Genomic DNA, 6,375 nt, shown 5'->3' on the forward strand with positions numbered 1-6,375 from the left:
GATTTTCCTTACGCTCAGTAGCTCAGTGACCTTCCCTGCAGGGATGTTAGGGAAGATTAATTAATGTTTGTGAAGCGCTTTGTGATCCTTACATGAAAGGAGTCAGTGAGGTATAAAGCATTAATTACCTTATTATTATATAATCCCACACAGAAGTCTGTCCCTGCCATTATTTTTTATCTGACTCCTTTGATCACTTCTTTTTTCCATTCTTTCACCGAAGTCTCTACTTGTCTCCATATTGCTTCTCATGGTACAAGGCAAATTTGATATTGGTTTGCCCCAACGCACCATTTGCTGCCCTGGGATGCCACCAGCTGTGCCAGAGCTGTCACCTCATCCCGGGTCAAAGAGGCTCTGAACAGCAACATGGGCAGCACCTCGGCCCCTGCATCCAAAAAAAAAAAGCTTTGATCCACAACATCATCCTTCTTTACCACAAAAGACTCGGCATTTGTCACTGTACTTGGATCCTAAATGACACCCATGAACTCAGCACATTTGGGGCCCATCCGTATTTTCACGGCATGGCTGAAAAGGAAGGAAGGGTTGCAGGGAGCTGCTGTGCGTGGTGGGACACTCGTGCAACATCCCATGGCTCCAGCTACTATTTGTCCCACAGATAAGAGGGAGCAGGAAGAGCAGGGATACCTGGAGGGATGAGATTTCTTCCATACCCAGCTGCACAGAAGCCTCTTGGTGCCCAGACTGGCTGTTCCCACTGTATTTGGGCAAAATACGGTGACAAAGGGTTCGACACAGAGAAATGCAAGTCTCCCATCTTCCTCCCTGCTGTGATCTTACTCATGTCCTTGGTCCAGTGAAGCTGTCAGCTTGGGACATCTTTCCCTGCAGACAGCCAATTCTGGGCTGCGTCTGGTTGCAGAGAGACAAGGCGGGGGACACCAAACTGCCCTCCATCTCCTGCTCCTGGCAGGCGTGGTTCCCTGCCTCCTCCTAACAGAGGGGTGGGCTCCCCCGACCACGCAGGGGTACTCCTCCTCATGCGCCATAAACAGGCCAAGGGATATGGGCTAAAGGAGGTACCTGCACCGTGGAGAACATCCAACAGAAGACAAGATGAACCTCGGGGCATCCAGAACAGGGAAAACTGAGCCACCTGCTCACATCGCTCTAAAGCAGCCAGCGTCCCTTGGCTTGTACTGGTGGAGGTAACCATCCCTGCCGCGACTCCATCCCCAACACTGGGCACAGCAAGGTGCCCAACCATCCTGCAGTCCCCCAACCATGGGCAAGCAGAGCAGAGCCAGGGATGGCAGCCAGGGTCAACCCTGAGCCCAGATCTCCAGTCAAGCTTGCGATGATGAGTTTGGTCCAGATTCAAGTCAGGAAGTCAACACACAGGTCAACGTCAGGTGTGGTGACAAAAGCCAAGGTGAGGCATAGCCCTCCTTGCTATGGGCAGGCCGGTTGGGACAAGACAGCTCCAAGGCCAAGCCAGAAAGTGAGTCCATGGGTGGAGGGCTGGGTCCATGGCCAGGCACAGGCATATAGCCTGGCTGGAGACAGACTCACCTACAGTAAAGCTTAGGCTAGGACTAAGCCCCAGGGCTGAGCTTAAACAGAGTCCCATGTCCATGGGTGGGTGTGGGAGAGGTCCCAGGTGAGGCTGCTTGGGGCCATTAGTGCCTGTTAGTGCCCTCGGGACCCTGACCTATTGCTCAAAGCATCTTCTGACCTTGCTCCTTGCCCCAGGGCATCAATACTAAAGCTGAGGCCGGCAGTGATATGTGCCAAGATGTTTGCTTGAGCTCACTGCTTCCAAACCAGCAAACGGTGCGATCGTTTTAATCAAAGGATCTAAACCTGCCCTGCGTCTCCCTGAGATACATTGGAAGGCCTTAGTTTTGTCTGTGGCCATCCTTTCAGAAGGTCCCTCTGGCCTGAAGGTGAGTATCCATGATGTCCCCGCTGTGCTTGGCGGCTCTGAGCCCCCTTGCACCCAGCAGCGATTGCCATCCCCCCCTCCACGTGCCACTCATCTGCTCCGAAGCACCCCTGTTCCCGGGCGATGCCAGACAAAAGCGCAGCTAATGAAGCACCTGCACTTGGCAGATGCGGGACCCTCCATGGAGCCGAGCACCGTGCAAAGGCAGCCGGGAAAACAGCCCCTTGCCAGAGCCCAGGAGCACAGGGAAAGGGGAAAAAAATGAAAAAAAAAAAACAAAAAAAAGAGTGATTCAAAGCACTGGAGAAATACTTCCAAGGGGGTATCTAAGAAACCTCAGTTCCAAGAAACCTCTCTAAAAACCTCACTCATCACCTCAATAATTAGAAATCAAAAATTGCACTTTGGGTAGGCGGGAACAGGCTGGAAGCGGGTGCCAGGGTGCCCTGCCAGCCCCAGCTGCACGGGCGGGCGGCCAAACCCCGCGCCGGCCCCAGCCCAGAGCTTCCCGGGGCCAGCGAGGGCCAGCGACGGCCAAAGGCACAAGACATCCTCTGAGTGCTGCTCCACACCTCACCTAGACCGACGGTGATTTATTAACCCACGGGATGTTCCTCCAGCTCAGTGCCTGGCATGAACCAGCCGGTCCACCCGGCCCGGCGGGGAGCGTCCCGTCCGCTGCTCCCTGAGGTCTCCAGCTGTAAAGCAGCGACGCGGTGCTGCTGGGTGCTAACAAGACCGAAAGTGGGGCTTTTTCACCCAAAACCCATAGTTTTAAGCTAGCGGGGGTTTGCATGGCTGAACACAGATAAACCAGTTTTAAGCAGGAACGGGCACCGTGCCACAAGGGTTTGGCCTGGGTTAGTAAAACACGCAGAGATTTATGTCACTCGCTGATCCGGCCCGCTGCCGCGGGGTTTCTGTGGCGGTTTTGTTTCTGAAATCTCCGGATAAATGTTGAGTCGTTGCTCCGTACAGGAATTAGTGAGAGACGTGCTGGGCTCCCTGGGAGCACCCAGCAGACCCAGCACAGCCAGCGCTCATGGCTGGGGGTTTCTGGTTCCCTTTCTGCCCTTCCCGTTCCATCCCAGACAAAAAAAAAAAAAGCTGGGGTGGGGGGGGGATGGGACCAGCCTGGCCCCTGCCCCATCCCCTGCCTGGGGCTGGTGGGCGCTGCCGTAACCAGCCTGGGCAGCGCTGCTGCTGCTTCCCCGCTCACAGCATCCCCGTGGGACCCCAGCCGGCGCCTGCCGCCTCGGGACCCCCCCTCCGCCAAGCCCCGGTTGTGGCAGCTCCAGCATCACCCCAGGCTCGGCCCCATTGCGCCAGGCGTGGGTGACGCCGGCCCGAGGACGGGCGATGAGCCGGCGGGTGGGTGCGCGTGGCAGCAGCCAGCTCATGCTTCCTCCTGCCCTCGTCACGCCGGAAACGCCCCCGCGCTCCGGCCGGCTGGATCAGGGCTCATTAAAGCTTCTCAGGGTTTTTTCCCCAGCTCTGAGGACATGCCTGGGCCATGAGTTTCCCTCTGCTCGCCCTATTTTTCCGCCTGTTTTGACGCGACTCCAGGTGAAAAGGCGGCTCTCCCGTCCCCATCCCGAAACGCTCCTCGGTGCCCAGCACCCAACCGCAGCTTCGTTAGAGGCGGGGGCTGCCCTGGGCTCCCCGCTGCTCCCTGGGGTCCGCAGGGACCAGGACAGCCCCGAAGGACCCTCTGGCAATGAGACCCCCACTGCACCCACTGCCCACTCGGGTCCCAGTGGGCACCCGTGGGTGCCCCGAAGCGAGCAGGAGGAGGAGGAGGATGGCAGCTCTTGGGACCCGCTGCCCCGTGCCATGCTCCCCCCCCCGGACCCCCGTACCTGCACCAATCCTGCCCGCAGCCGTGCCGACAGCCCTGGGCAGCCGCCGAGCTCTCGCCGCCGCGGCACCGAGCGGGACTGCTGCCACCCATCCTGCCCCACGCAGGGACGCGGGGACAGCCCCCGCCACACCTCCTGCCCTGGCCCCCGCAGGGACCTGCCTGCCCTGCCCGCCTCTCCCCGCCTGCTGCCGGGGCACCCTCGCTGGGCACCCCCCGGGGCTTCCCCCTCCTCGCTGGCAGCCGGGCACGGCTCGAAACCTGCCCTGATTTATCGGCCCTGATTTATCGTCTCGGCGCGGCTTGGTTCAAAACAACCCGGAGCCGCTGCTGCAGGAGCTGTTCCCGTGGGATCTGCCGGGGGACGGGGACACGGTGCCAAGGCCCGGGCGTCCCTTCCACCGCCCCGGCAGAGAGGCGGGTGGTCCCAGACCGGGTCTGGGGGCAACTGGTGGGCACGAGCATCTCTGGGGCAGTGTTTAGGCAGCGAGCGGGCAGATTTGGGCAGCGGGGGTGTTGGGCTGCACCGGGGCTGAACTGGTTTTGCTGCGGAGTGCTCAGTGCCCCCCCAGAGCCGCCGGGGTCTGGAGCAGCTCGGTGGGGTTCAGGCTGTGCCTTGAAGACCGAGGAAGGTGGGAGCCGAGGAAGAAGAGGCCGAAGGCACAAACAGCACCGCCACCGAGCAGCCCCGCGGTGACAGCACCGGGACTGCAAACCCAGCTGGGGACTAACTGCCTCGTTAGTGATGGCAGTTAATGAGACGAGAGCCAGCCCGGTGTCTCCCTGCTCTCCATCCCGCCCCGCACGCATCCCGCGTGCCCGCAGAGAGCCCCCGCCGTAGTGGTCCCACGTTAGCTGTCATTAGATTAATTGCTCACTGCAATTAACCACAGCAACCTGGAGGCGATCAGCCAAGCGCTGGCCTGACAGTCCATAAAGCATTTACTGTGCAGTCATGAATAACTTGTTCAGGGTCCATAAACAGCGCGGCTGCGCCGTGTCCCCGTGTGTGTCCCCGCGGTGCGCTGGGTGACGCTGGCCAGCCCCCGACCTGTGGCGGTGGGGGCGGATTTGGGGGCTTCCCCATGCCAGGGCTGCTCCTCACCGCCTGGAAAGGGAGGGGGAAACCTCACCCAACCCTTGCGCCTTGCTGGTGCTGAGAGAAGCCAAATTAACGAGTTCTTGTTCATTCTCACACAAAGCTGGTGAGCAGTGGCATGTGCCATTTTGAAATAAAGCGTGGGAGAGGTCTGGGTCGCGGCGGGCAGGACGGGACATTTTGGTCTGAGCAAACAGTGGTGAGAGCGGCCGCACGCTGGAGCGGGGCTGGGGCCAGGGAGTCTCCATCCTTGACCGCGGTCGGCTCCGGCCGGCCCCGCTGGGAGCAGTTTTTTGCGTTTTCACAGCTCCAGACAATGGCTGTTGGCGTTAACCCAACCCCTCTCTCCAAATACAAGCGGAGTTTCTCCCTTCCATTGCCCCAAGCCCATCGCCTGCCTTTCGCGCCCGCTCTCCGGGGCAGTCACTCCGCCGCCGGGGCGCTGATCCCCGGCAGCTCCTGTGGGGCTGAAGCCTGGCCCTGGAGCGGCATCCCCGAGGAAATTCAGCGTTTCGACCCTCATGTACCATCTCCTACCTGCTGCCCTGTCCCTGCCGCTCCCTGTGCACCGACGGCACGTGCAGCGCTGGAGACCCGCGAAGACCCTCGGGTGAAGGCGGCACCGGCACCGCCGGGAAGGGCCCGCGGCCACGTGGGCATGGCGGGGACGCACCCCAGCCCCAAACCTGTGTCCCCCCAGCTTTGGCAGACGCTCACTGCTTCCGGCAGCAGCGGGCCGGATCTGGAGGAAGGAAAGGGATTTCCACATCTCACCCCGGCGTCCCCCCCGCAGGGACATGTGGCGGTGGCTTCAGGCACCCGGGAACCAATAACGCCGGCAGAGAACAGCCAAGGTCACCCTGGCAACCGCGGCTGGCGAAGATGACATTTTTACCAATCAATCGCCCCCTGCAATTAGCTGACCCCCCCCCCCCCCAGCGCAATTAAGCGAGCGCCGGGAGGCCGCGTACAGCCCAGCAGCGGGGCGGCGGATGCTCCGCTGGGCGCTGCGATGACCGTCCCAGCGCGTCCCCCTCTCCGGGGGCACAGAAGACACCGGTGGGGGCTTCCCCACGGCAGCGGCGCCGGATCCTGGGCGCAGCCTCCCATGCTTGGAGGGAAGAGTTAAACCTTTCAGCCTGGTTTTTACCTTCGGTTGCGGACCGAGCAGCTCCAGGTGCCCCGTTCCAACCGGCCGAGCACCCACAAAGCCCCGTTTGTTTGGAGAAAATAATAATAATGATAATTTAGAGACGTTTCCCTGTGGGACAGGGGTTGTTTCTCAGCCTGGGGGCAGCCCCACGCACAGCCCCTGGCCTCCAGCCGGCACCTCCCCGGGCTCCCCTTAATGCCCCAAACTTCGGTCCTGGCTCGGCCACCGGCAGACGCAGCCGAGGGGGCCGCCACGGCGCGATGGTGGGGCAGCGCTGCCTCCGGGCATGGCTGCTGCCTCCCACCGGCCCCTGGACCAGAACTGCCACATACAGAGATGGTGGAAGGAGCAAGCGA

Source organism: Pelecanus crispus, chromosome 20 (assembly GCF_030463565.1).
Source record: "Pelecanus crispus isolate bPelCri1 chromosome 20, bPelCri1.pri, whole genome shotgun sequence".
Classification (NCBI taxonomy): domain Eukaryota; kingdom Metazoa; phylum Chordata; class Aves; order Pelecaniformes; family Pelecanidae; genus Pelecanus; species Pelecanus crispus.